Below are 13,776 nucleotides of genomic sequence, written 5' to 3'. Positions count from 1 at the left end.
TTTTGCAAAATCCGTTTTCACCATCGGATAGACGAGTAAAAGATCTATCTTTCACATATAAATCTGGATCTCCATCATTTTCCAATTGGCCACAGTGGTCACATTTCTCTCGAGGGGCAGTGTCTCATATATTGAGACTCCCAAATACATTTGCAATATCCGTCGGATAGAGAACTAAAAGAACTATTTTTTTCACATATAAATCTGGATCCCCATCTTTTTCCAATTGGTCACAGTGGTCACATTTCTCTAGCAGAACAGTTCCTTCACTTTTTCTCAGGGCATATATTGAAACCCCCAAACACATTTTGCAATAGCCACTTTTACCAACAGATAGAGGACATATATATATCTGGATCTCCATCATTTTCCATCTCTGTTTCGAAAGCTATTATTTCAGTGTATCTTTGGTTAAAATTTGACCGTTCCCGTTTGGCCAATTTCTATGAAGGATTATATCGCAAAAAAAAATTGTATACGTCTATATCTTTTTTTCACAAATAGGAAGCCCTGAAACTAATGTTAATATACGGATTTATTTTCCCTTATATATAAGTTTGGGTCTAATATAGGATGTCACCTTTTAAGACCATTAAATAAAATAAAAACAATTCTAGTTTTTCTCCCATATACCATCGAAGTCTTTCTAAGGTAAACAATTTTACACATTATTTATTAAAGGACCTTCTATTACACTTGAGATGTGTGAAACGCTCAGTTTGTACGTAATGTCATTTAAATTGTCCTGTATACCGTTTAACCACGGTTGAACATTACGTTGTGGTATATTCTAATTGGATTAATAATTAACTTAAGCTGTGAGGCAGTGAAAACACTTAGGATTTCATGCGTTGTACCCATCCTTGAGGCTAACGCAATGTTTCATGTGTTTCATACTCAAGGTCTGTAAATTAAATGCTAACGATGACGTTGACGACAAGAGTTTCACGAGAACAATAATTGTGGAGATCAGTGTTGCCAACTCATGTCCGATAAATTACACGAACATAAAAGGGAAATCATAAATAACCCCCAACATCCCAGCAAAAAACTTGCTGAATTTTCAGCAGCTTTCTAAAGGAAGTCAAATTCAATCGGAGCTTACCTATGCGAGGAATTCAGTGATGAATTTATAAGGAAATGTCCCACTTAAATGCGCTTCTCCTTTGTATGAAATTCAGCGCTTTCAGAAGCAGCACATTTACATGAGGAAATCATTACAACTATTGTGCGCTCAAGAATGCAGATAATACTTTCGAATATTGGAACCATTATAGGACTAAAGTACTACCGATAGCGGTAATACACGGACTTTAAAAATTATAAAATGAACAAACATTAGTAACAGTCTTCCTTTTTTATACCCACCACCATAGGATGGGGGGTATATTAACTTTGTCATTCCGTTTGTAACACATCGAAATATTGCTCTAAGACCCCATAAAGTTTATATATTCTGGGTCGTGGTGAAATTCTGAGTCGATCTGAGCATGTCCGTCCGTCCGTCTGTTGAAATCACGCTAACTTCCGAACGAAACAAGCTACCGACTTGAAACTTGGCACAAGTAGTTGTTATTGATGTAGGTCGGATGGTATTGCAAATGGGCCATATCGGTCCACTTTTACGTATAGCCCCCATATAAACGGACCCCAAAATTTGGCTTGCGAGGCCTCTAAGAGAAGCAAATTTCATCCGATCCGGCTGAAATTTGGTACATGGTGCTAGTATATGGTCTCTAACAACCATGCAAAAATTGGTCCACATCGGTCCATAATTATATATAGCCCCCATATAAACCGATCCCCCGATTTGGCTTACGAGGCCCCTAAGAGAAGCAAATTTCATCCGATCCGGCTGAAATTTGGTACATGGTGTCAGTATACGGTCTCTAACAACCATGCAAAAATTGGTCCACATCGGTCCATAATTATATATAGCCCCCATATAAACCGATCCCCCGATTTTGCTTGCGAGCCTCTAAGAGAAGCAAATTTCATCCGATCCGGCTGAAATTTGGTACATGGTGTAAATATATGGTCTCGAACAATCATGCAAAAATTGGTCCACATCGGCCCATAATTATATATAGCCCCCATATAAACCGATCCCCCGATTTGGCTTGCGAGGCCTCTAAGAGAAGCAAATTTCATCCGATCCGGCTGAAATTTTTTACGTGATGTTAGTATATGGTCCTTAACAACCATGCAAAAATTGGTCCACATCGGTTCATAATAATATATAGCCCCCATATAAACCGATCACCAGATTTGACCTCCGGAACCACTTGGAAGACCAAAATTCATCTGATTCAGTTGAAATTTGGTACGTGGTGTTAATATATGGCCTCAAACTCCCATGCAAAAATTGGTCGATATCGGTCCATAATTATATATAGGCCCCATATAAACCGATCCCCAGATTTGACCTCCAGAGCCCCTTGGAAGAGCAAAATTCTTCCCATTCGGTTGAAATTTGGTACGTGATGTTAGTATATGGTATCTAACAACCATGCAGGAATTGGTTCCTATCAGTCCATAATTATATATAGCTTCCATATAAACCGATCCCCAGATTTGACCTCCGGTGCCTTTTGGAGAAGCAAAATTCATCCGATCTGCTTGAAATTTGGTACGTGGTGGTAGTATATGATATTTAACAACCATGCCAAAAGTGGTCCATATCAGTCCATAATCGTACATAGCCCCATATAAACCGATCCCGAGATTGGGTTTTGGAACCTCTTGGAGGAGCAAATTTCATCCGAGTGAGTTGAAATTTGGTACATTGTGCTAGTATATGGTCGTTAACAACCATGCCTAACTAGGTCCATATCGGTCTATAGTTTTATATGGCCCTCAGATAAATCGATCCCCAATCACACAAAAATTGGTCCATATCAAGTTCATAATTGTATATAGCCCCCATATAAGCGACCCCCATATTTCAATTCTGGCTCTCTGCGTACAAAAAGTCCATATCGATTCGTAATTATTTGTAGACTTAACTATACATAACTTTTTTGACTAATATATGCCATGTATGGACTAAATCACAATTTAGAAAACGATGTTAAGAAGTTTTAAGATACCATAACTCAAGTAATTCGATTGTGGATGACAGTCTTTCGTAGAAGTTTCTGCGCAATCCATGGTGGTGGGTACATAAGATTCGGCCTGGCCGAACTTGCGGTCGTATATACTTGTTTATAATTATACTAGCTCTAGGTCCGGTCCGCGTTGATGGCCGCAAGAGTTATACTCACGTGCTTATCCTTCAAAAACAATACATAAATTGATTTATTTTTACTAATATCTCTTCGGACAAAATTGTTCGTTCGTAAGAAGTCGTGATAAAAAAAACACAAAATGCTCTTCCTTGCAGAAGTGCAACTTAGTAAGCGACGGAGGAAGCACCCGCTTACTCTAGTGCAACGGAATTGCGCTAATTTCAGCACTTCCATACTTTAAAAAATTTTTTAAATTTTTTGCGTCGCCCGCTATAAACGAAGAACTTACTTACACCTTTAGAAGAAATAGCGCTGAATTCTGCACCTTCAACTTTGCGCAGAATAGTAGTGCGTACAATATGAACACTATTATTTAAGTACTTCCAATTTATTTTTTGCTGGGTTGTTTTGAGTGAAGAACACTGTCATACTTAAAAAGCTAAAGGTAATAATGGAAGTGGGACACTTCATATTTGTTACATAAATATGAAGCTGTGATGATAAACAGGAACGCGGTTTAGTTCAACTGTACTCCGCATTTACACATTCTATAACAAATTTAATACTATTTGATTGATGGTGGAATTATCCCCAGAAAAAAATCTCCAAACAATGGCTATATCCCCATATCCTCAAAGTAAAAAAAAAATATCGCCAAACACGAGAAAAAATCCACACTTTGGGGAAAGTCTCCTAATCTGACATCACTGGAGCACTATTGGTATGTATGGGAATTTTGCTTAGCATAGGAGACGCATTTCTCTGATAAAAAGTGTTTTCCTTGTCCAAAAGTCGATACACTTTTCAATGAAGTCGCATAAATCGGGTTTTCCTTCCTGACGCAATAACTCCAGAACGCACGAACCGATTTCCACGGTTTTGCATTCGTGGGAAACGTCTCGGACACCGTGAGGCTTATAGCAAAGAAAAGTTTCAACGGAAAAGTGGGAAAATCTTTTTTTTTTTTCGGAGAACGTACAGGGTAATAATGTGGGGAAAATAGGGTACCTCATTTTTTGATATCTGGTGGGGGAGGGGACATTCCCCTAGGCCGATTTTTTTTTAATTTCCAAGGAAGATGTCTAGACAAAGACCCGCTACTTTATTTTTCGATATTTGGTCGCGGAGGTGGACCACCCCCTTATACCAAAGATAATAAAAGAGGAAGATGGGAGATTGGCTTGCGTCATACCAAATGTTGCATTTACCAGATTAGTTTAATACATGTTTGTAACCTTTTAGTTGTTTTTAGTTTTTATTTTTTAAATGAAAAATTTAATTTTCTTAATGAAACAATGATAAATTTTAGGCAACAACAAAAAATAAATTACATTTTCCCCTTTATGGAAATTTATTTCGTGCTCTTGGTTTCTGTTTATGTGTATTTTAATGCTATGTCAATACCTGTCGTATACGCGTTTGGTTCGAGTATTAAACTAATGTGGTAAATGGTTTGATGTGCTCAGTAGCCAATCTCCCACCTTCCTCTTTTATTATCTTTGCTTTATACGACTTTTGTTTGAAGGACAATAAAAAAACAAAAATTCCCTGATTTACTTGAGATTTACAGAGAACACGCCGTGAGGTTATGAATTTATTATAGGGTACTCGATTTTTTAATATTTGATCTGAAGGGGGACCTCCCCCTTGCCGTCTTTTTGAAATTGGAACAAAATTATTCGATTTGCTTGAAATTTTCAGGGAAGCTTGAAGGGGGCGTCTAGGCAAAGAACAGCTACTTTATTTTTCGATATTTGGTCGAGAAGGTGGGCCTTCCTTTTGTCCGACTTTTTTTAAAGTACAGCGAAAAAACTAAAAATTTACTGAAATTTTACGGAGAACTTGGGGGAGATTATACAACTTATATGAGGTATATGATTTTTTATACCCACCACCATAGAATGATGACGGGGGTATGATAAGTTTGTCATTCCGTTTGTAACACATCGAAATATCGATTGCCGACTATATAAAGTATATATATTCTTGATCAGGGAGAAATTCTAAGACTATATAAGCATGTCCATCTGTCTGTATGTTGTAATTACGCTACAGCCTTCAATAATGAAGCAATCGTGCTGAAATTTTGCACAAACTCGTCTTTTGTCTGCAGGCAGGTCAAGTTCGATGGTGAGCTATATCGGTCTAGGTTTTTATATAGTCTCCATATAAATCGACCTCCCGATTTGGGGTCTTGGGCTTATAGAAATCGTAGTTTTTATCCAATTTGCCTGAAATCTAGAGGTATTTTATGGTGTGCCAAAAATGGTGAGTATCGGTCCATGTTTTGGTATAGCCCCCATATAGACCAATCTCCCGATTTTACTTCAAGGGTTTCTAGAATCCGCAGTTTTTATTCAATTTACCTGAAAATGGAAATCTAGAGGTATTTTAGAACCATAAAGAGGTGTGCCATAAATGGTTAGTATCGGTCCATGTTTTGGTATAGCCCCCATATAGACCGATCTCCCGATTTTACTTCAAGTCTTCTAGAATCCGTAGTTTTTATCAATTTTCCTGAAATGGGAAATCTAGAGGTATTTTAGGACCATGAAGAGGTGTGCCATAAATGGTGAGTATCGGTCCATGTTTTGGTATAGCCGCATATAGACCGATTTCCCGATTTTACTTCTTGGACTTCTAGAATCCGTAGTTTTTATCCAATTTGCCTGAGATTGGAAATCTAGAGGTATTTTAGGACCATAAAGAGGTGTGCCGAAAACGGTGACTATCGGTCCATGTTTTAGTATAGACTCCATAAGAACGAATTCTCGATTTAACTCCTTGGGTTTCTAGAAACCGTAGTTTTTATCCGATTTTCCTGAAATTGTAAACATTCTGGTATTTTAGGCTCACAAAAACGTTTATCGGTCCATTTGGTAAGGCCTCCATATAAACGATTTCACTTCTTGATATATATAGAAGGCGCACTGATCATGAGAATTGCTTGCAATTTCCAGATTTTACTTCTCGGTTGAAAATCTACAGATTTAAGATTTCAAATCAAGAATTTATTTTATAATTTTCTTGTACATAAAGTATATATATTCTGGGTCGTGGTGAAATTCTGAGTCGATCTGAGCATGTCCGTCCGTCCGTCCGTCTGTTGAAATCACGATAACTTCCGAACGAAACAAGCTATCGACTTGAAACTTGGCACAAGTAGTTGTTATTGATGTAGGTCGGATGGTATTGTAAATGGGCCATATCGGTCCACTTTTACGGTCCACTTTTACGGAATTTGGCTTGCGAGGCCTCTAAGAGAAGCAAATTTCATCCGATCCGGCTGAAATTTGGTACATGGTGTTGGTATATGGTCTCTAACAACCATGCAAAAATTGGTCCACATCGGTCCATAATTATATATAGTCCCCATATAAACCGATCCCCCGATTTGGCTTGCAAGGCCTCTAAGAGAAGCAAATTTCATCCGATCCGGCTGAAATTTGGTACATGGTGTTAGTATATGGTCTCTAACAACCATGCAAAAATTGGTCCACATCGGTCCATAATTATATATCCCCATATAAACCGATTCCCCGATTTGGCTTGCGAGGCCTCTAAGAGAAGCAAATTTCATCCGATCCGGCTGAAATTTGGTATATGGTGTTAGTATATGCTCTCTAACAACCATGCAAAAATTGGTTCACATCGGTCCATAAATTTATATAGCCCCCATATAAACCGATCACCAGAGTTGACCTCCGTAGCCTTTTGGAAGACCAAAATTCATCTGATTCAGTTGAAATTTGGTACGTGGTGTTAGTATATGGCCTCAAACTCCCATGCAAAAATTGGTCGGTATCGGTCCATAATTATATATAGGCCCCATATAAACCGATCCCCAGATTTGACCTCCAGAGCCCTTTGGAAGAGCAAAATTCTTCCCATTAGGTTGAAATTTGGTACGTGATGTTATTATGGTATCCAATAATCATGCAGGAATTGGTTCCTTTCAGTCCATAATTATATATAGCTCCCATATAAACCGATCCCCAGATTTGACCTCCGGTGCCTTTTGGAGAAGCAAAATTCATCCGATCTGCTTGAAATTTGGTACGTGGTGATAGTATATGATATTTAACAACCATGCCAAAAGTGGTCCATATCAGTCCATAATCATATATAGCCCCATATAAACCGATCCCCATATAAACCGATCGATTTGCAATCACACAAAAATGGGTCCATATCAAGTTCATAATTGTATATAGCCCCCATATAAGCGACCCCCATTTTTCAATTCTGGCTCTCTACGTACCGTGCAAAAAGTCCATATCGATTCGTAATTATTTGTAGGCTTAAGTATACATAACTTTTTTGTCTAATATATACCACGTATGGACTAACTCACAATTTAGAAAACGATGTTAAGAAGTTTTAAGATACCACAACCCAAGTAATTCTATTGTGGATGACAGTCTTTCGTAGAAGTTTCTACGCAATCCACACTGAAAAAAAGCATACCCGGTTCCAAAGATTTTGTCTTTACTTTAAAAAATTTGGTATTGATTCCGAGCCAAAGAAGCGGAGAATACAAGTAAGGATACTTTTAAGACACAATTCTCTTTTGAAATCGGGTTTTGTGTACTTGCTTCTAGGAAGCAAATTTTAATTTTTCGCTTTTTCAGCTTTTTTTCTTCATATGCTATCAAAGTCCTTTAAAAACAAGTTATCGACGACTTTATTTTCCAAATTAAGACTCGACTTCTAGTAGAAATTATGCTGTGTTTCAAGTAAAAAACGTCTTTAAAATAAAGTGTTGAAAAACATGTCCTATATTTGAACGATTTTTTGCTTTGTAGTCAAGATGCAAAAAGACAACAAATTTAAAGACAATTTCATTAAATTTAAAGATTTTTTCTAAATTATTAAAGTCAAGTTGACCTTAGCCCAAACATTTTTTCTTTCATGTTATGATATCCATTTTTAAATCAAATCACTTAATTATAAGGACAATACGACTTCATTGAAAAGTTTATCAACCTTTGGTCAAGGAAAAAAACTTTATACTAGAGAAATGCGTCCTTCTATGCTAAGCAAAATTTGCATTCGTATTTTAAAGACATGAAATCTTTGACCTCACGACAATATTTTTTTCAGTGCATGGTGGAGGGTACATAAGATTCGGCCTGGCCGAACTTCCGGCCGTATATACTTGTTATTTTTTAATTATTTTATTTTCTATTTCAAATGACTTTCACATTTTTTTAAACAAATCGAAAAGTCCTTCCAAAGCCGAAGAAAATCAATAATTATAATTTTGACCATGTAGATCTCTACGTCGTTCTATTATTTGCACAATGTAGATTTTGTCCATTTGTTTTATGTTTATGTTTTGTTTTTTTTTTTTTTCGTGCATTATTCCACATTGTGGTAGGAAAACATTATTCACCCAATCACCCACCCACCTCTTCATAACATTCTTCCTCATTTCCATTCATAATAAATATTTGGGTAACCTTGCAAAACCGAATGATACTTATGATTAAGTGTGTGTGTTTAATAGGGTGGTATAATAAAAATTGAAATATTTTCAAAAAAAAAAAATATATATATATATATATATTTGTACTAAATGTTCTTATTGTATAAATATCCTAAAAAAATAAATTCACCAAATAATTATAAATATTGGATTTTAAAAATTCTTATATTCGACAAACTCTAATGTATTGTATACAAATACTTATGTATAAGTATGTACATATGTATTGCACAAACTTTTGCATATTGTGTGTGTGTAAACAAAAAGTTGAAAATAAGAATTTCGCTTGGTATTTTACATTTCTCTTTAAAATGATGTCATAAGAAACATTCAAAAAATTTGTGTTCTTTTAAGTGTAAATAAATAGACAAAGGAACGGAAGGGGGGAAACAACAAATGCTATTGTGAATTTTTATTTTGTTTAATTATTGTAAAGATATAAAAACCATAAAGGTGATTTACTTGTTGTTCTCTACGCTAAAGGTACAAAAACCTCTAATGAGGGTAGTTCCATTGACTTTGTACGCATGCGAGTAAGCAATAGCGATAAATGGCGGCTAATCTAGAATTACAAGCGGGTGTACAGCAAAAGTTTGACCTCTAATGCCAACGTATTAATCGTAGTCTGGTGGTTGGTACTTAAACAAATAAATTGCCGGGAGATTTTGGAAAAAATGTTAGATGAACAGGATACCCTATCTATCATTGTAGAGGAAAGACCCCAAGAGCTAAAAATGCCTATACACTCAAAAAATATTTTACTTGAATCCAAAGATTTTGACCTTCCCTTAATGATTTTGGTATTGGATCTGAGCCAAACATTCAGCTTCTTTAACCCTTTCGACCCCGAATTTTTATAGGTATCGCTAAAATTTTTTTTATACTCTTAATCATTTTTAAGTCATTTAAGAAGCGTCTAGCCAAAATTTCGGGTCGCCACGCCCATTCGTTTAGGCGGTAGAGAATGTTGCCTGCACCCAGAAAAAAGTGACCCCTTCTTTAAGTTAAAATGAACTCATTGTGAAGAAAGTTGAACTTCGTATAGCGCCAAAGACATTTTTATTTGTTTGAACGATGTGATTTTCGTAGATATTAGGAATAATGCATTCCATATATTAGTTAACATTTTCCTATATTTATATACCACTATACTACAGAATGAAAAAATTTAACTAATTTGAATTCATATATGGAATGATTTTATTGAAATTTTTTCATTCATTTCGACAAATCTTACACATTTGTGGTAAAACTTTTACTTCATAATTAGAACTGCTTACCTTCGTTTTTAAATACAATTTTATTTATTTCTATAAGCAATTTTATCTTCAATAAAAGACATGTTTTATTAATATATTGAATATATTTATTAAGAATCAACAGCATCGAATCTCTTTGAAATATTAGTTTATTATTCCACTATTTCCAATTTCCGTGTGATATTATCATCTGTAAAACGCACTTTTTCTTCTTCTTGTACTTTTCACTTTTAATAAGTTGCTGCCTAACGATTTTGTCCTCCTTTTACAATTTCAATACCTACAAATATAAAAAATCATAAAACATTTTTGTTGCAAAAGGTTAGCGTCACTGAATATTACCTGATAATTGAAGATTCCAAAATGAAGACAAATGAAAGGGTTGTTATTCTGCTGGTGTTTTCTTTCTTTATACACTATCACGAACATTGATAGATTTATTTAAAAAACGAAAATTTTTCTCACTAATTTAAAATAACAAATATTTTATATATTTTATTTGTTATTTATTATATTATTTTACCATATTATTTTTTAACAATCTCTCCGAAACAACGCGATTCCAACTAAAAAAACAACCGACGCGCAAATATATCGATTACACCCACGCGCAAACACATCGATTACGATGACAGGTATCGATTACAGGTAGACAATAGAAAAAATTTCCTATATTCTAACAAGTGTGTTTCCTTAAGTTTTGAAAGGATTGCATACTTCTTAGTACGAATGAACTAAAATATTTTTCTATGCCAAGTGTTGTTCGTATGTATGAAAAACTTTCTATTATAAAGGAAGTCGCAATTATCATTTTATAAGAAATTTTACTAATTTTGAGGAAACTTGGTTTTAGTTCGGTTTTTGTTTATTTTTACGAATGCTTTGTTATCGGTGAATAAAATTTTCTTTTTCAGTAGTAAATTCTTATACCCAGCGAAGAAAATAGTATGAGTAAAATTCCATGCCTTATTCTAGTTAATGAACTATTCCTAACTGCTTACAGTTTAGGATTTTTTTACTGAAACGAGTAAATTTTATTATTTTTCACAAAAATTTACCTTAATGGAAATAAAATGGATAAACTATATTGATGAAAATTTTTTCCTTTAGTTTCGAAGGCACTTTTTTCTGGGTGTGTGGGCAAATTTGGGCAATTGTGACTACAATGATAGACGTATTACGTTTTATTTGATTTTTTATGTTTTTTGTTATTTTACAGTAAATAATTCAATCACGCTCAAACACATTCACGAAGAAATATTTGTACTCACGCACGCCATGTGGGTAGGAATTCACGGTCACGAAATGACACGGTCACACATGAACAATTGCCTCACGCTTTCGCACGATTCACGACAATTTTCGTAATTTACGACAAATCTCGTAAGTCACGAATATTTTCGGAACACGACAATTTTCGTGGCTCAATAAAATTATAGTAATTAAAGAAATTTCTCGTGACTCACGCTATTGAAAGGTAAAGGCGATTAAAATCGGTGAGCTTGAATTTAATCGTGAACGTGAATTTGTTCGTAATTGTGACTTTTTGTGTCTCTGTTTTACCGTGAGTGTGTATTTTATCGTGAACATGAATTTAATCGTTAACGTGAATTTTATCTTGAGCGTGAGTTGGATCGTGAAAGTAAATTTTTATCGGGAGCGTGATTTCGGAGAAATTTTACTCACTCACAATCACGAACACAATTTGATTTTTACTCACGCGCCACACATTTTTCTTTTGTGCCGTTCACGCACATTCACGAGATTTCGTTTAAATTCCATTCACGGCTTCGCGTGAATCACACGTGACTCACGAAAATGTTTTGTTATTCTTTTTTTGTTTTTAACCCATGTCAATTTAACTGGCGGTTTAAAAAACCAAAGTGTTATAAAGCGCCAATATTCGTGCTAATCGACTAGTATGTTGCCAAGAAGTGGCTTTCTCCCTTTTTTCGATTTCTTCCAAATTCCCCACTGGACTGCAGATATGTTTTCCACATCATCGCCGCATTTCTCGTCACTGGGACATCGCAATCGAAGTTCAAAATTTTTTCAAAATCATTGTTTTTCAAACCTTTTTTCTCCAGTTCTTATGTCCAAAAATATGTAATTTTACTACCAGGCAACTTTTCAATTTTAAAAATTTCTCATCTGTTGTTTTTTTGCAATTCTATAATTTGACTTCCAGAAATATTTTATTTGACATGTACTACAACAGATTTAGTAAAAACTTTCAACATTTTAGTTGTAATTTTTGAAAAATGGCACATGTATAATAACCTCTTTTTAAATTCGCAAATATTTTTTTCTTGAGGCACGTGCGTATTAATGAAAAAATTTTTGCTAATTGACAACCAAATTAGCTGATTTTTCATTCAACTTGAAGAAAACACTTGTAGCTTTCGATACCGTTACAGTTTTATGAACAAAAACAAAAACAACACTGACAGTGAGTCTCAAAACACAAAAAGTTGCCCACAGGCAACTTTAGGGTCGAAAGGGTTAAAATAAATGTTTTCTTTAATTTTAAAACAAGACTCAAAAAATTGAAAATTTGATACATAGCGAAACTTTATTGAAATTTCATTATTCATATTATTATATTTACTTGTTTCAGTAAAAAATCCTAAACTGAATAAGAATAAGGCATGGAATTTTACTAATACTGTTTTCTTCGCTGGGTATAAGAATTTACTACTGAACAAGAAAATTTCAGTCACTGATAACAAAGCATTCACAAAAATAAAAACCGAACTAAAACCAAGTTTCTTCAAATTTAGTAAAATTTCCTATAAAATGATAATTCTGACTTCCTTTATTATAGAAATAACACCTGGCATAGAAAAATATTTTAGTTCATTCGTACTAAGAAGTATTCAATCCTTTCAAAACTTAATGAAACACACTTGTTAGAATATAGAAAAATTTCCTACATTTCTTTTATTTACCTGTAATCGATACCTGTCATCGATGTAATCGATATGTTTGCGCGTGGGTGGAACAGGGTATTATAAGTTAGTGCATATGTTTGCAACACCTAGAAGGAGACGAGATAGTCACATGGTATCTTTGGCAATAGCCATGTCCGTCTGTCCGTCCGTCTGTATGTGAACACATTTTTGTGATCAATGTCTAGGTCGCAGTTTAAGTCCAATCGCCTTCAAATTTGACACAAGTTCCTTTTTTGGGTCAGAATAGATTTTGGAAGAAATCGGTTCAGATTTAGATATAGCTCCCATATATATCTTTCGCCCGATATGGACTTATATGGCCCAGAAGCCAGAGTTTTCCCCCAATTTGGTTGAAATTTTGCAGTAGGAGTACAATTAGTAGTAAAGTCAAGTGTGCTAAATTTGATTGAAATCGGTTCAGATTTAGATATAGCTCCCATATATATCATTCGCCCGATTTACACTCATATGACCACAGTGGCAAATCTTTAACTCCGATTTACTTGAAATTTTGCACAGGAAGTAGAATTAACATTCTGTCTGTCCATACCAAATACCAAAATTTTCCTTGTAAAATCGCCACTTTCTTAGTCGAAGAGTTGTAAAAATGACTAATTTTCCTAAACTTCTATGTATTAGCGATAAATCATAAATAAACTTTTGCGAAGTTTCCTTAAAATTGCTTCAGATTTAAAAGTTTCCCATATTTTTTTACTAAAATTTTGTTCCAACCTAGTGCATTAACAAACTTAAATTTTGAGTCTATAGATTTTGTAAAAGTCTATCAAATTCTGTCCAAATCGAGTAATATCTACAAAGTGGTGCAGGGTATAATATAGTCGGCCCCGCCC

At 34.8% G+C, this 13,776-nt stretch overlaps 1 protein-coding gene and 1 long non-coding RNA gene across 2 annotated transcripts in view; one reads left to right on the top strand and one right to left on the bottom strand.

Annotated features, from left to right (window-relative positions):
- The window catches only part of uex (metal transporter uex), a 75,095-nt gene that overhangs the window by 26,157 nt on the left and 35,162 nt on the right, over positions 1–13,776 (top strand). The window lies entirely within an intron of this gene.
- Positions 10,059–10,587, bottom strand: LOC142223133 (uncharacterized). The gene is made up of 2 exons (XR_012718592.1): positions 10,317–10,587; positions 10,059–10,254 (listed from the first exon to the last, which is right to left on the bottom strand). It is a non-coding gene; the product is annotated as an uncharacterized LOC142223133 (long non-coding RNA).

This window comes from Haematobia irritans, chromosome 2 (assembly GCF_050003625.1).
Source record: "Haematobia irritans isolate KBUSLIRL chromosome 2, ASM5000362v1, whole genome shotgun sequence".
In the NCBI taxonomy this organism is placed as follows: domain Eukaryota; kingdom Metazoa; phylum Arthropoda; class Insecta; order Diptera; family Muscidae; genus Haematobia; species Haematobia irritans.
The sequence above is the reverse complement of the archived record's forward strand: the minus strand, read 5'-3'. Positions and strand labels throughout refer to the sequence as shown.